This window comes from Rhinichthys klamathensis, unplaced genomic scaffold, assembly GCF_029890125.1.
Source record: "Rhinichthys klamathensis goyatoka isolate OS25496 unplaced genomic scaffold, OSU_Roscu_1.1 h1tg000006l_1, whole genome shotgun sequence".
Lineage (NCBI taxonomy): Eukaryota > Metazoa > Chordata > Actinopteri > Cypriniformes > Leuciscidae > Rhinichthys > Rhinichthys klamathensis.
In genome coordinates, this window is record NW_026606559.1 from 6,147,155 (window position 1) to 6,163,229 (window position 16,075).

Below are 16,075 nucleotides of genomic sequence, written 5' to 3' on the forward strand. Positions count from 1 at the left end.
TAGGGTGTTCTAGGGTATTTTAGGTGGTTGCTATGGTGTTGCTAGGGTGTTCTGAGGTATTTTGGGTGGTTGCTAGGGTGTTGTTAGGGTGTTCTAAGGTATTTTGGGTGGTTGCTATGGTGTTGCTAGGGTGTTCTAAGGTATTTTGGGTGGTTGCTAGGGTGTTCTGGGTGGTTGCTATGGTGTTGCTATGGTGTTCTAAGGTATTTTGGGTGGTTGCTAGGGTGTTGCTAGGATGTTCTGAGGTATTTTGGGTGGTTGCTAGGGTGTTGCTAGGGTGTTCTAAGGTATTTTTGGTGGTTGCTAGGGTGTTGCTAGGGTGTTCTAAGGTATTTTGGGTGGTTGCTATGGTGTTGCTAGGGTGTTCTAAGTTATTTTGGGTGGTTGCTAGGGTGTTCTAAGGTATTTTGGGTGGTTGCTAGGGTGTTGCTAGGGTGTTCTAAGGTATTTTTGGTGGTTGCTAGGGTGTTGCTAGGGTGTTCTAAGGTATTTTGGGTGGTTGCTAGGGTGTTGCTAGGGTGTTCTAAGGTATTTTTGGTGGTTGCTAGGGTGTTGCTAGGGTGTTTTAAGGTATTTTGGGTGGTTGCTAGGGTGTTCTAAGTTATTTTGGGTGGTTGCTAGGGTGTTCTAAGGTATTTTGGGTGGTTGCTAGGGTGTTCTGGGTGGTTGCTAGGGTGTTCTAAGGTATATTATGTGGTTGCTAGGGTGTTCTAAGGTATTGTGGGTGGTTGCTATGGTGTTGCTAGGGTGTTCTAAGGTATTTCAGTTGGTTTCTAGGGTGTTCTGGGTGGTTGCTATGCAGTTGCTAGAGTGTTCTGGGTGTTTGCTATGGTGAACTATTTATGAGTTTAAAAGTTCATAAGTGTATGAATTCATGAGAGTTCATACGTGTATGAATTAATGCATTTATTTAAGTTTAAATGAGTAAGAGTTCAGAGTTTATTAATTTATGAGTTTGAGTTCATAAGTGTATGAATTCATGAGTTTATAAGTGTATGAGTTTATAAGTGTATGAGTTTATAAGTGTACGAGTTTATGAGTTTAAAGTTTAAATTAGTTTGAAGTTTAAAGTTTAAATAAGTTTGAAGTTTAAATTAGTTTGAAGTTTAAAGTTTAATTTAGTTTGAAGTTTAATTTAGTTTAAAGTAGATAGATAGATAGATGGATAAGTGTCATAGATAGATGAGTTTATTAGTTTGAATGAGTCTCATTGGCTCATATAGTGTATAGAATGGCAGTTTGATTCAGTCTAGGGTTTCAAGGGATTTACATTTGAATTTTTGACAGTTGGGGAGTTTGAAAATCTGAAGATTCCGCAATGTAAAGTCAATGGGAGTTTTTTCCGACTTTGATCGTCATTTTTAGGAAAACCGTAAGTCCGATCAGTTAGAAAAGATATAGCATACCGAGTCAGAACAGTTTGAGTGTCCGTGCCGAGTTTGGAGTATGTGGAGTTAAAGCTCTAGGAGGAGTAGCAGTTGTAAATTTTGAGTAAGAAGAATAATAATAATAACTAGAATGTACATTTCCAGAAGAAAATGTGAAGTGGTGCTTGCAGTGGCAAAACTCGCCGCCCGGTTGCTAGAGTGTGGCACATGATTGCATACGAGACAACAACCATGTCTGTACGATGTTCTGGTGCTGAGATATGGCTTATTCATGTATTCAGGTGGTTACTAGGGTACTCTATATGGTTGCTATGGTGTTCTTATACAGTTTATGAGATGATATTTAAAGACTAGTTGACAGTCTAAGTCAAAAAAGCCGAGCTACATGTCTCTACAATTTTCTGGAGCTGAAATATGGCTTGTAAAGATTGTTTTATGGTTGCTAGGTTGCCCTAAGTGGTTGCTAGGGCACGGCTATGAAGTTGTTATATCACTACTTATTGGCTGCTTGATAGGCCGAGTCAAAAGAGCCCAACCCCAAGTCTCTATGACCTTCTGGTCAAAAGATATGATCTCACAAATTTTGTGCCAATGTTAAGTCTATGGGACTTTTTTTGGCAAATTTTTCGCCCGCCAAACGAACATCGTACAACCAATCGCTTAGAAAAGACATAGCACACCTCTCCTCAATGAACCGGTCGATTTGACACCTCATTCATGGGTCTACGAGAAAACGTGCGGGAGGAGTAGCGTGCCGAAGTTTTGTCTAGGTGAATAGTAATCACAATACTAGAATGTACATTTCCAGAAGAAAATGTGAAGTGGTGCTTGCAGTGGCAAAACTCGCCGCTCGGTTGCTAGGGTGTGGTACATGATTGCATACGAGCCAACAACCATGTCTGTACGATGTTCTGGTGCCGAGATATGGATTATTCATGTGTTCAGGTGGTTACTAGGGTACCCTATATGGTTGCTATGGTGTGCTTATACAGTTTATCAGATGATATTTAAAGAGTAGTTGACAGTCTGAGTTAAAAAAGCCAAACTCCATGTTTCTACTATTTTCTGGAGCTGAAATATGGCTTGGAAATGTAGTTTTATGGTTGTTAGGGTGCCCTAAGTGGTTGCTAGGGCACGGCTATGAAGTTATTATATCACTACTTATTGGCTTCTTGATAGGCCGAGTCAAAAGAGGCCAACCCCAAGTCTCTATGACATTCTGGTCAAAAGATATGATCTCACAAATTTTGTGACAATGTTAAGTCTATGGGAATTTTTTCGTCCGATTTATCGGCTGCTGAACGAACATCGTACAATCGATCACTTAGAAAAGTCATAGCACACCTCTCCTCAATGAGCCGGTCGATTTGACACCTCATTCATGGGTCTACGACAAAAAATGCGGGAGGAGTAGCGTGCCGAAGTTTTATCTAGGTGAATAGTAATCACAATACTAGAATGTACATTTCCAGAAGAAAATGTGAAGTGGTGCTTGCAGTGGCAAAACTCGCCGCTCAGTTGCTAGGTTGTTGTACATGATTGCATACGAGCCAACACCCATGTCTGTACGATATTGTGGAGGTGAGATATGGCTTATACATGTGTTTGTATGGTTACTAGGGTACCCTATATGGTTGCTATGGTATGCTTATACAGTTTATAAGATGATATTTAAAGACTAGTTGACAGTCTAAGTCAAAAAAGGTAAACTCCATGTTTCTTCTATTTTCTAGAGCGGATATATGGCTTTAATTTGTTGTTTTATGGTTGCTAGGCTGCCCTAAGTGGTTGTTAGGAAGTGAAAATGAAGTTATTATGTCACTACTTATTGGCTGCTTGATAGGCCGAGTCAAAAGAGCCCAACCCCAAGTCTCTATGACCTTCTGGTGAAAAGATATGATCTCACAAATTTTGTGCCAATGTTAAGTCTATGGGACTTTTTTCGGCCGATTTATCGCCCGCCGGACGAACATCGTACAACCGATCGCTTAGAAAAGACATAGCACACCTCTCCTCAATGAACCGGTCGATTTGACACCTCACTCATGAGTCTACGACAAAAGGTGCGGGAGGAGTAGCGTGCCGAAGTTTTGTCTAGGTGAATAGTAATCACAACACTAGAATGTACATTTCCAGAAGAAAATGTGAAGTGGTGCTTGCAGTGGCAAAACTCGCCGCCCGGTTGCTAGGGTGTGGTACATTATTGCATACGAGCCAACAACCATGTCTGTACGATATTGTGGAGCTGAGATATGGCTTATTCATGTGTTTGTATGGTTACTAGGGTACCTTATATGGTTGCTATGGTGTGCTTATACAGTTTATTAGATGATATTAGAAGACTAGTTGACAGTCTGAGTCAAAAGAGCCGAATTCCACGTCTCTACGATTTTCTGGAGCTGAAATATAGCTTGTAAATGTTGTTTTATGGTTGCTAGGGTGGCATAAGTGGTTGCTAGGGCTTGGCCATGAAGTTGTTATGCCCCTACTTATTGGCTGCTTGATAGGCCGAGTCAAAAGAGCCCAACCCCAAGTCTCTGTGACCTTCTAGTCAAAAGATATGATCTCACAAATGTTGTGCCAATGTTAAGTCTATGGGAATTTTTTCGTCCGATTTATCGGCTGCTGAACGAACATCGTACAACCGATCACTTAGAAAAGTCATAGCACACCTCTCCTCAATGAGCCGGTCGATTTGACACCTCATTCATGGGTCTACGACAAAAAATGCGGGAGGAGTAGCGTGCCGAAGTTTTGTCTTGGTGAATAGTAATCACAATACTAGAATGTACATTTCCAGAAGAAAATGTGAAGTGGTGCTTGCAGTGGCAAAACTCGCCGCTCGGTTGCTAGGGTGTGGTACATGATTGCATACGAGCCAACAACCATGTCTGTACGATGTTCTGGTGCTGAGATAGGGCTTATTCATGCGTTCAGGTGGTTACTAGGGTACTCTATATGGTTGCTATGGTGTGCTTATACAGTTTATGAGATGATATTTAAAGACTAGTTGACAGTCTAAGTCAAAAAAAGCAAACTCCATGTTTCTTCTATTTTCTGGAGCTGAAATATGGCTTGGAAATAAAGTTTTATGGTTGCTAGGGTGGCATAAGTGGTTGCTAGGGCGTAGCCATGAAGTTATTATGTCACTACTTATTGGCTTCTTGATAGGCCGAGTCAAAAGAGCCCAACCCCAAGTCTCCATGACCTTCTGGTCAAAAGATATGATCTCACAAATTTTGTGCCAATGTTAAGTCTATGGGACTTTTTTCGGCCAATTATTTGCCCCTGGGGCAAACACCGTACCCCCGATCGGTAAGAAAAGTCACAGCACACCTCTCCTCAATAATCCGCACAATTTAACGCCTCACTCAGGGGTCTGTGATGTCGGCATGTATTTATTTACAGATAATTACTATGGAGTTTTATATGGAGTTTTTATAGAGTTTTTATAGAGTTATTTAGTATGGCACTCGGCCTGCGGCCTCGTGCCTATGGCCTACGGTTGCTAGGGTGCTGTAACTGGTTGCTATGGTGTGGCCATGAAGATTTTAGGCCATTACTTATTGGCTGCTTGATAAAATAAATCCTCTGAGGGAGAGAGAGAGGGCCTGACAGCAGGGCTGTCAGGCCCTTTTGTGTCTGTGTGTGTGAAAGTGGCAGTTGAGATTTGAATTTTTGAAAGTTCCGCAATGTTAAGTCAATGGGATTTTTTTGGCCGCTTTTTCGTCCGCTGTGCGAACATCGTACACCCGATCGCTTAGAAAAGTCATAGCACACCATTCCCGAACAGGCCGCACGTTTTGACACCTCATTCATGGGTCTGTGACAAAAACTGCGGGAGGAGTAGCGCGTCAAAAAGTGTCCAGAATAATAAGAATAATAATAAGTATGCACAATAACACTAGTGTTGCTTTGCCTTTGGCAAGCACCACTAATAACTAGAATGTACATTTCCAGAAGAAAATGTGAAGTGGTGCTTGCAGTGGCAAAACTCGCCGCTCGGTTGCTAGGGTGTTGTTGGAGTTTGCTATGATGATGCAAGGCAGTTGCTAGGGTGTTCTGGGTGGTTGCTAGGTGGTTGCTAGGGTGTTCTGAGTGGTTGCTAGGGTGTTGCTAGGTGGTTGCTAGGGTATTCTGGGTGGTTGCTAGGGTGTTGCTAGGCGGTTGCTAGGGTGTTCTGGGTGGTTGCTAGGGTGTTGCTAGGTGGTTGCTAGGGTGTTCTGAGTGGTTGCTAGGGTGTTCTGGGTGGTTGCTAGGGTATTCTGGGTGGTTGCTAGGGTATTCTGGGTGGTTGCTAGGGTGTTGCTAGGCGGTTGCTAGGGTGTTCTGGGTGGTTGCTAGGGTGTTGCTAGGCGGTTGCTAGGGTGTTCTGAGTGGTTGCTAGGGTGTTGCTAGGTGGTTGCTAGGGTATTCTGGGTGGTTGCTAGGGTGTTGCTAGGTGGTTGCTAGGGTGTTCTGTGCGGTTGCTAGGCGGTTGCTAGGGTATTCTGGGTGGTTGCTATGGTGTTGCTAGGCGGTTGCTAGGGTGTTTTGAGTGGTTGCTAGGCGGTTGCTAGGGTGTTCTGGGTGGTTGCTAGGGTGTTGCTAGGCGGTTGCTAGGGTGTTCTGGGTGGTTGCTAGGGCGTTGCTAGGGTGTTCTGGGTGGTTGCTAGGGTGTTCTGGGTGGTTGCTAGGGTGTTGCTAGGTGGTTGCTAGGGTGTTTTGAGTGGTTGCTAGGCGGTTGCTAGGGTGTTCTGGGTGGTTGCTAGGGTGTTGCTAGGCGGTTGCTAGGGTGTTCTGGGTGGTTGCTAGGGCGTTGCTAGGCAGTTGCTAGGGTGTTCTGGGTGGTTGCTAGGGTGTTGCTAGGGTAATTTGGGTGGTTGCTATGGTGTTACTAGGTGGTTGGTAGTTGTCAAAGATGGTTACTGTTGAGTTTGTAGCATTTTATTGGCATGATTTAGCACTTAGCTAATCAATATTAGCATGTAGCTATTCACTGCTAGTATGTGTAGCATGTAGCAAGTCCTGTTTGCTAGCATGAGTCAAAAGACCCAACCCCCATCTCTATACGATGTTCTGATGCAGAGATATTGGTCTTGCAAAACGGTTGCTAGGGTACTCTGTTTGGTTGCTAGGGAGTGGCTTGGCAGCTGCCAATCATGAAGCTCCAAAGTCAATGTGAATGTATAAACCAACCCCCATCTCTATACGATGTTCTGATGCAGAGATATTGGTCTTGCAAAATGGTTGCTAGGGTACTCTGTTTGGTTGCTAGGGAGTGGCTTGGCAGTTGCCAATCATGAAACTCCAAAGGCTTCTTGTCACTATGAATGATATAAACCAACTCCCACGCCTTTGTGACATTCAGAATGGAAGATATCCCTCATTGGATTTTGGTTGCTAAGGTGCTCGACAATGGTTGCTAGGGCGTGGCTAGGAAGTGTTGAGGTGATTCATGATTGGCTGTTTGCTGCCCCGAGTCAAACGAGACCACCCTCATGTTTCTATGACAATTCAGTCCAGAGATATCCCTTCGATCTCTTTCAATGGAAGTCTATGGGAGTTGTTGCTAAGGTGCTCTAAATGGTTGCTAGGGCGTGGCTTGATAGCTTCACAATGATCCTGAGAGACTGATTGGTTGTCTGAGTAAAATGAGCCCGCCCCCTTGTCTCTATGACACTGTGATCCAGAGTTATGTTCAATATAAAAGCGGTTTCTATGGTGTAGGACGGCCCATTTCATGGGCCGTCCTACACCATAGTAAGTCAATGGGGAAACTTTGGGCAGCTCCTGCCCCCCAGGGGTGCAACTTTTACCCCATTGTGTGGTATGTTCTTACAGAGTCTGTCAGCCTCTTCAAATGTGGCAAATTTCACGTTTCTGCGAAATTCACACTCTGAGCTATGACTCGTCAAAGTTTTTCGCAATGTTAAGTCTATGGGATTTTTTTGGGCCGTTTTTCGCCCCTGGGGCGACCATCGTACCCCCGATCTCTTAGAAAAGTCATAGCACACCATTCCCGAACAGGCCGCACGTTTTGACACCTCATTCATGGGTCTGTGACAAAAACTGCGGGAGGAGTAGCGCGTCAAAAAGTGGCCAGAAGAATAATAATAAGAAGAACTAGAATGTACATTTCCAGAAGAAAATGTGAAGTGGTGCTTGCAGTGGCAAAACTCGCCGCTCGGTTGCTAGGGTGTTCTTGGATTTTGCTATGATGATGCAAGGCAGTTGCTAGGGTGTTCTGGGTGGTTGCTATGGTGTTGCTATGCGGTTGCTAGGGTATTCTGGGTGGTTGCTAAGGTGTTTTGGGTGGTTGCTAGGCGGTTTCTAGGGTGTTCTGGGTGGTTGCTAGGGTGTTGCTAGGGTGTTGCTAGGTGGTTGCTAGGGTGTTTTGGGTGGTTGCTAGGGTGTTGCTAGGCGGTTGCTAGGGTGTTCTGGGTGGTTGCTAGGGTGTTGCTAGGTGGTTGCTAGGGTGTTCTGAGTGGTTGCTAGGGTGTTGCTAGGTGGTTGCTAGGGTATTCTGGGTGGTTGCTAGGGTGTTGCTAGGTGGTTGCTAGGGTGTTCTGGGTGGTTGCTAGGGTGTTGCTAGGTGGTTGCTAGGGTGTTCTGAGTGGTTGCTAGGGTGTTGCTAGGTGGTTGCTAGGGTGTTCTGAGTGGTTGCTAGGGTGTTGCTAGGCCGTTGCTATGGTGTTCGAGGGTGGTTGCTAGGGCGTTGCTAGGCAGTTGCTAGGGTATCCTGGGCGGTTGCTAGGCGGTTGCTAGGGTGTTCTGGGTGGTTGCTAGGCAGTTGCTAGGGTGTTCTGGGTGGTTGCTAGGCGGTTGCTAGGGCGTTGCTAGGCGGTTGCTAGGGTAATCTGGGTTGTTGCTAGGGCGTTGCTAGGTGGTTGCTAGGGTATCCTGGGTGGTTGCAAGGCGGTTGCTAGGGTGTTCTGGGTGGTTGCTAGGGCGTTGCTAGGCAGTTGCTAGGGTGTTCTGGGTGGTTGCTAGGGTGTTGCTAGGGTAATTTGGGTGGTTGCTATGGTGTTACTAGGTGGTTGGTAGTTGTCAAAGATGGTTACTGTTGAGTTTGTAGCATTTTATTGGCATGATTTAGCACTTAGCTAATCAATATTAGCATGTAGCTATTCACTGCTAGCATGTGTAGCATGTAGCAAGTCCTGTTTGCTAGCATGAGTCAAAAGAGCCAACCCCCATCTCTATACGATGTTCTGATGCAGAGATATTGGTCTTGCAAAACGGTTGCTAGGGTACTCTGTTTGGTTGCTAGGGAGTGGCTTGGCAGCTGCCAATCATGAAGCTCCAAAGTCAATGTGAATGTATAAACCAACCCCCATCTCTATACGATGTTCTGATGCAGAGATATTGGTTTTGCAAAATGGTTGCTAGGGTACTCTGTTTGGTTGCTAGGGAGTGGCTTGGCAGCTGCCAATCATGAAACTCCAAAGGCTGCTTGTCACTATGAAAGATATAAACCAACTCCCATGCCTCTGTGACATTCAGAATGGACGATATTCCTCTTTGGATTTTGGTTGCTAAGGTGCTCGACAATGGTTGCTAGGGCGTGGCTAGCAAGTGTTGAGGTGATTCATGATTGGCTGTTTGCTGGCCCGAGTCAAACGAGACCACCCTCATGTTTCTATGACAATTCAGTCCAGAGATATCCCTTCGATCTCTTTCAATGGAAGTCTATGGGAGTTGTTGCTAAGGTGCTCTAAATGGTTGCTAGGGCGTGGCTTGATAGCTTCACAATGATCCTGAGAGACTGATTGGTTGTCTGAGTAAAATGAGCCCGCCCCCTTGTCTCTATGACACTGTGATCCAGAGTTATGTTCAATATAAAAGCGGTTTCTATGGTGTAGGACGGCCCATTTCATGGGCCGTCCTACACCATAGTAAGTCAATGGGGAAACTTTGGGCAGCTCCTGCACCCCAGGGGTGCAACTTTTACCCCATTGTGTGGTATGTTCTTACAGAGCCTGTCAGCCTCTTCAAATGTGGTAAATTACACATTTCTGCGACATCCTCGTTCCGAGCTACGACTCGTCAAAGTTTTTCGCAATGTTAAGTCTATGGGATTTTTTTGGGCCGTTTTTCGCCCCTGGGGCGACCATCGTACCCCCGATCTCTTAGAAAAGTCATAGCACACCATTCCCGAACAGGCCGCACGTTTTGACACCTCATTCATGGGTCTGTGACAAAAACTGCGGGAGGAGTAGCGCGTCAAAAAGTGGCCAGAAGAATAATAATAACTAGAATGTACATTTCCAGAAGAAAATGTGAAGTGGTGCTTGCAGTGGCAAAACTCGCCGCTCGGTTGCTAGAGTGTGGTACATTATTGCATACGAGCCAACAACCATGTCTGTACGATGTTCTGGTGCTGAGATATGGCTTATTCATGTGTTTGTATGGTTACTAGGGTACTCTATATGGTTGCTATGGTGTGCTTATACAGTTTATGAGATGATATTTAAAGACTAGTTGACAGTCTGAGTCAAAAAAGCCAAACTCCATGTTTCTACTATATTCTGGAGCTAAAATATGGCTTGTAAATGTAGTTTGATGGTTGCTAGGGTGCCCTAAGTGGTTGCTAGGGCACGGCTATGAAGTTATTATGTCACTACTTATTGCCTTCTCTATGGGCTGAGTCAAAAGAGCCCAACCCCAAGTCTCTACGACCTCCTGGTCAAAAGATATGATCTCACAAATTTTGTGCCAATGTTAAGTCTATGGGACTTTTTTCGTCCAATTTATCGCCCGCCGGACGATCATCGTACAACCGATTGCTTAGAAAAGACATAGCACACCTCTCCTCAATGAACCGGTCGATTTGACACCTCATTCATGGGTCTACGACAAAAGGTGCGGGAGGAGTAGCGTGCCGAAGTTTTATCTGGGTGAATAGTAATCACAATACTAGAATGTACATTTCCAGAAGAAAATGTGAAGTGGTGCTTGCAGTGGCAAAACTCACCGCTCGGTTGCTACGGTGTGGTACATGATTGCATACAAGCAAAGAACCATGTCTGTACGATATTCTGGTGCTGAGATATGGCTTATTCATGTGTTTGTATGGTTACTAGCGTACCCTATATGGTTGCTATGGTGTGCTTATACAGTTTATTAGATGATATTTAAAGACTAGTTGACAGTCTGAGTCAAAAAAGGCAAACTCCATGTTTCTACTATTTTCTGGAGCTGAAATATGGCTTGAATATGTTGTTTTATGGTTGCTAGTCTGCCCTAAGTGGTTGCTAGGGCGTGAATATGAAGTTATTATATCACTACTTATTGGCTGCTTGATAGGGCGAGTCAAAAGAGCCCAACCCCAAGTCTCTATGACCTTCTGGTCAAAAGATATGATATAACAAATTTTGTGCCAATGTTAAGTCTATGGGAATTTTCTTGGCCGATTTATCGCCCGCCGGGCGAACATCGTACAACCGATCGCTTAGAAAAGACATAGCACACCTCTCCTCAATGAACCGGTCGATTTGACACCTCATTCATGGGTCTACGACAAAAGCTGCGGGAGGAGTAGCGTGCCGAAGTTTTGTCTGGGTGAATAGTAATCACAACACTAGAATGTACATTTCCAGAAGAAAATGTGAAGTGGTGCTTGCAGTGGCAAAACTCGCCGCTCGGTTGCTAGGTTGTTGTACATGATTGCATACGAGCCAACAACCATGTCTGTACGATATAGTGGAGCTGAGATATGGCTTATTCATGGGTTTGTATGATTACTAGGGTACCCTATATGGTTGCTATGGTGCGCTTATACAGTTTATAAGATGATATTTAAAGACTAGTTGACAGTCTGAGTCAAAAAAGGCAAACTCCATGTTTCTACTATTTTCTGGAGCTGAGATATGGCTTGTAAATGTAGTTTTATGGTTGCTAGGCTGCCCTAAATGGTTGTTAGGGCGCGAATATGAAGTTATTATGTCACTACTTATTGGCTGCTTGATAGGCCGAGTCAAAAGAGCACAACCCCAAGTCTCTATGACCTTCTGGTCAAAAGATATGATCTCACAAATGTTGTGCCAATGTTAAGTCTATGGGACTTTTTTCGGCTAATTTATCGGCCGCCGGACGAACATCGTAAAACCGATCGCTTAGAAAAGTCATAGCACACCTCTCCTCAATGAACCGGTCGATTTGACACCTCATTCATGGGTCTACGACAAAAGGTGCGGGAGGAGTAGCGTGCCGAAGTTTTGTCTAGGTGAATAGTAATCACAATACTAGAATGTACATTTCCAGAAGAAAATGTGAAGTGGTGCTTGCAGTGGCAAAACTCGCCGCTCGGTTGCTAGAGTGTGGTACATTATTGCATACGAGCCAACAACCATGTGTCTACGATGTTCTGGTGCTGAGATATGGCTTATTCATGTGTTCAGGTGCTTACTAGGGTACTCTATATGGTTGCTATGGTGTGCTCATACAGTTTATGAGATGATATTTAAAGACTAGTTGACAGTCTAAGTCAAAAAAGCCAAACTCCATGTTTCTTCTATTTTCTGGAGCTGAAATATGGCTTGGAAATGTTGCTTCTAGGTGGCTCTAAACGGTCGCTATGGTGTTTTGAGTGAACACTATATATATTTTGATATATTTTTAACTAAGTTCCAATTGTATTTATTTATTATAAAGTCATAACAAGATTTCCTATCATTGTTTTAAATTAGATGCACTAGTATATGTATACATTATTACATTAATACTTAACTGCACATTAATACTTAACTGTTAGATTATATTTCATTTTCAATTTCATTTGTAGTTGAAATAAATAAAAAAGAAGTCTATTTTAAAGTTTAGAATTAAGAAATGAGAAAATGTTACAATTCCATAGTACACCATCTGGTCATCATTTTCATGAGCTTGTTCAGCGATCGCTTGACGCCAATGGTCATCAGGTCGCAAAATTTATTGGAATACAAATTTATGATCGTCTAAATATATCAATATCCCTCCAATTATGCACACTTCTGAATTAAAATGCCATTTGGATGTTGTTCAGTGAAGCTGTGTGAAGACACAAGTGTGTCTGAATATGAATACATGTTATTCTGTTCAAAGCATCAAACATTAACTGACCGTTGATATCCTGTACATGTAGCGGTCTTGATTTGATAAATGTTGAGTATATAAAGCTCATTTAAATGTAAGCTTTTAAATGACCCGGCCACTTACCATCTTAAAGAACCATCTGTGAATATACCTGGATCTTCTCTGAAGTTCACAAGAAAATATTCATAATGTGACACTGACTAACTTTCAATAACATTCAATAAAGACAAAAACACAGTGTGTGCCAATTAACCAAATGTTTATTTAAAAAAGATTTTTTTAAAATGCCTGTTGTGTCAAATTTCACCCAGCAAATGGATTAGTGTTTTACTAGTTATTAGATATACAGCATTACCCCTAAGATTATAAAAATCTTTTTTTTATTTTTTATTATGTACTAGTTTAGCCTATAGTGCTGAGAATTTTGTTGTGAATACATTTGTAAAAATGCTCTTTATTTGAATGAGTGGGTAGCTCTGAAAAGAGCCGTTGTTGCCTTTAAAAAGACATTTGGTTTCAACTTTGGAGTTCCACCCGCAGAACGTCTCTCAGGTTTGCTCAGGAGAAGCTGGTTTCTCTCTGCGCTCAGGTGATCTCTGTTTCTGATGTTTCTATGCTGAATGGCACGCATCTGTCTCCCTGGATATCCTGAGGGCAGAGGAGGTAAAACATATATGCTAATGTTAGTACATTTATTTGAATTGTTCAGATTCTCCAAGACTTATTGAGCAGCATAGTTGATGGGTCAGATGTAAGGCTTTAGTTTTTACATCAAATCATACATCTTTGAACAAAACCCATGGTTTTTCCTGCATTTAACTTTTTTAGCATTTATTAATCTTTGTTAGTGATTTTTACATTTACTAATACGGTACATTGTTCAAATCTAAAGTTGTAAGTGTTAACATTAGTAAATACAGTGAACTAACATGAATAAACATTGAACAGCAGTTTTTAAAATAAATAACATTGTCAAAAAGTTCATACTGGAGTGATTAAAATCATAAAGCACATTGTTGTTAGCTAGCTGTTAATTTTATTCAATTGTTAGCTATATGTTAGAAAATTAAGACTATTACTTAAGTCAAGTCAAGTCATGTCACCTTTATTTATATAGCGCTTTTTACAATACAGATTGTATCAAAGCGCTTCACAGTGATAACATGAAAACAATATAACAAAAACAATATAACAATATAACAAAGTTTGTTTCTAAAAGAAATTGCGTCAACGTCCACCTTAAGTAAGGCAGATCAATAATATTATTGAATATTAAATGTTAAATGTCCCCAACTAAGCAAGCCAAAAGCCAAGGCAACAGTGGCAAGGAACCAAAACTCCATCAGGTGACGGAATGGAGAAAAAAACCTTGGGAGAAACCAGACTCAGTCGGGGGGCCAGTTCTCCTCTGGCCAACGAAGGAACAGTGCATGATTCGGGCAGCATTACAAGTCAGATTGGATCGGAACATTTAGAGTATTTTTTGGAAGTCCAAGTATGCACGCCGGTCTTAAGACGAGTTGTTGAGGATCAGTGCCGTCCACCATAGAGAGTCCATATCGCCCGTGTTGAGTCGTCACTTCATAGGCTTTGTGATTGGAGCATCTGAAGTCTCCGTGAGAGGCTGGATACAAACTGGAGCTGACGAACGCCATTTTCTCGGGACTCGCGTCCCGAGATAACAGCAGAAAAGCAAAGGGAAAATAATTAGCGTAGCTGCTGTTCATAATGATGATTTCCATAACACAGGCGTAAAAGACAAAACATGAAGACATTGACTCTTGCGTCCCAAAATCACCCCCCTCCGTCCCCCACTCAACTCAGCCCAGCTTACTGACCTCTACGTCCCTCCTGCTGCTGAGACCTAACCACAATCTCTTGTGGTCACTTAAACCTTTTGATGCAATTATTTTTAGTTTAACTTTTTAATAGCAATATGATTATATAACAAAATTATGAAATCCAGTGCTAAAATCTTTTTTTTAATAAGAGAGCAAGATAGGACAACAGTGTCTGTTGGCCACCAACGAAGACATTTTTTGACCAGGGAAAACGCCTGAAACCATTGTATAATAAAATGCACTGAAATACTACACCTTATCAGTAGTATTGACCTCAGTGTGCTTCTTCCTCTGCTTCTTCATTCTTCAGAGTTGTCTTCAATGCCATAGATATTTGGACCTGTTCTCTGGTAAAGAAATGAATAAATGAACAATGGGATCACTAAAACACCCGTAGTAATAAACAAAACAAAAAAACTCAGAAATAAAACTTACGGAAAGAAATTGGCACATAATCTGGTATCCAGCTCGTCATCGTCATTGATGTAGCACACGTGATCTTCTCAGACAATCTCACTTCATTTGGCTGGTTCCTAAAAAACATAAAAATCAAAATTAGAGATTCAAATATAACATTTCCATTCAAACGCAGTTATGAAAAGCAGTAGTACACAGACTGAAGCAAAATCTTTTAACACTTAGCTTTAGAAGGTATATTGCACACAGACAGGACTGCTATGGTCTCCCAATTCTTCCTGCAACTTTACAGAAGAGTACATATCAATCATAGAATAGCAGGGGACTGCATATCCCGCACAGATTGTCACAAATTGTGTAGATTGAACATCAATTGAAATTACAATGTATGTTATAAGGTCAAAATCAAACATTACAATGGTGGCTACTTCTCTCTTTCCCTTGTCTTTTATAACTTACTGCCACTGTTGCTCTGACTGTCTGTGTCCTCCCTGGAGCTGTCACACTCCTCCTCCGTCCTTCCTGCTACTGCTGAGGTTGCTCCTTCGTAGCTCAGTGGTATAAACCCTTGGCATGACCTAACCACAATCTCCTAACCACAAACATGAAGACATTGACTCTTGCGTCCCAAAATCACCCCCCTCCGTCCCCCACTCAACTCAGCCCAGCTTACTGACCTCTACGTCCCTCCTGCTGCTGAGACCTAACCACAATCTCTTGTGGTCACTTAAACCTTTTGATGCAATTATTTTTAGTTTAACTTTTTAATAGCAATATGATTATATAACAAAATTATGAAATCCAGTGCTAAAATCTTTTTTTTAATAAGAGAGCAAGATAGGACAACAGTGTCTGTTGGCCACCAACGAAGACATTTTTTGACCAGGGAAAACGCCTGAAACCATTGTATAATAAAATGCACTGAAATACTACACCTTATCAGTAGTATTGACCTCAGTGTGCTTCTTCCTCTGCTTCTTCATTCTTCAGAGTTGTCTTCAATGCCATAGATATTTGGACCTGTTCTCTGGTAAAGAAATTAATAAATGAACAATGGGATCACTAAAACACCCGTAGTAATAAAAAAAAAAAAAAAAACTCAGAAATAAAACTTACGGAAAGAAATTGGCACATAATCTGGTATCCAGCTCGTCATCGTCATTGATGTAGCACACGTGATCTTCTCAGACAATCTCACTTCATTTGGCTGGTTCCTAAAAAACATAAAAATCAAAATTAGAGATTCAAATATAACATTTCCATTCAAACGCAGTTATGAAAAGCAGTAGTACACAGACTGAAGCAAAATCTTTTAACACTTAGCTTTAGAAGGTATATTGCACACAGACAGGACTGCTATGGTCTCCCAATTCT

At 42.3% G+C, this 16,075-nt stretch overlaps 1 long non-coding RNA gene across 1 annotated transcript; it reads right to left on the reverse strand.

Moving 5' to 3' along the window:
- Positions 1–13,037: 13,037 nt before the first annotated feature.
- On the reverse strand, positions 13,038–14,942 carry LOC130090843 (uncharacterized). The gene is made up of 3 exons (XR_008807737.1): positions 14,720–14,942; positions 14,540–14,631; positions 13,038–13,091 (listed from the first exon to the last, which is right to left on the reverse strand). It is a non-coding gene; the product is annotated as an uncharacterized LOC130090843 (long non-coding RNA).
- Between the last annotated feature and the right edge of the window lie 1,133 nt (positions 14,943–16,075).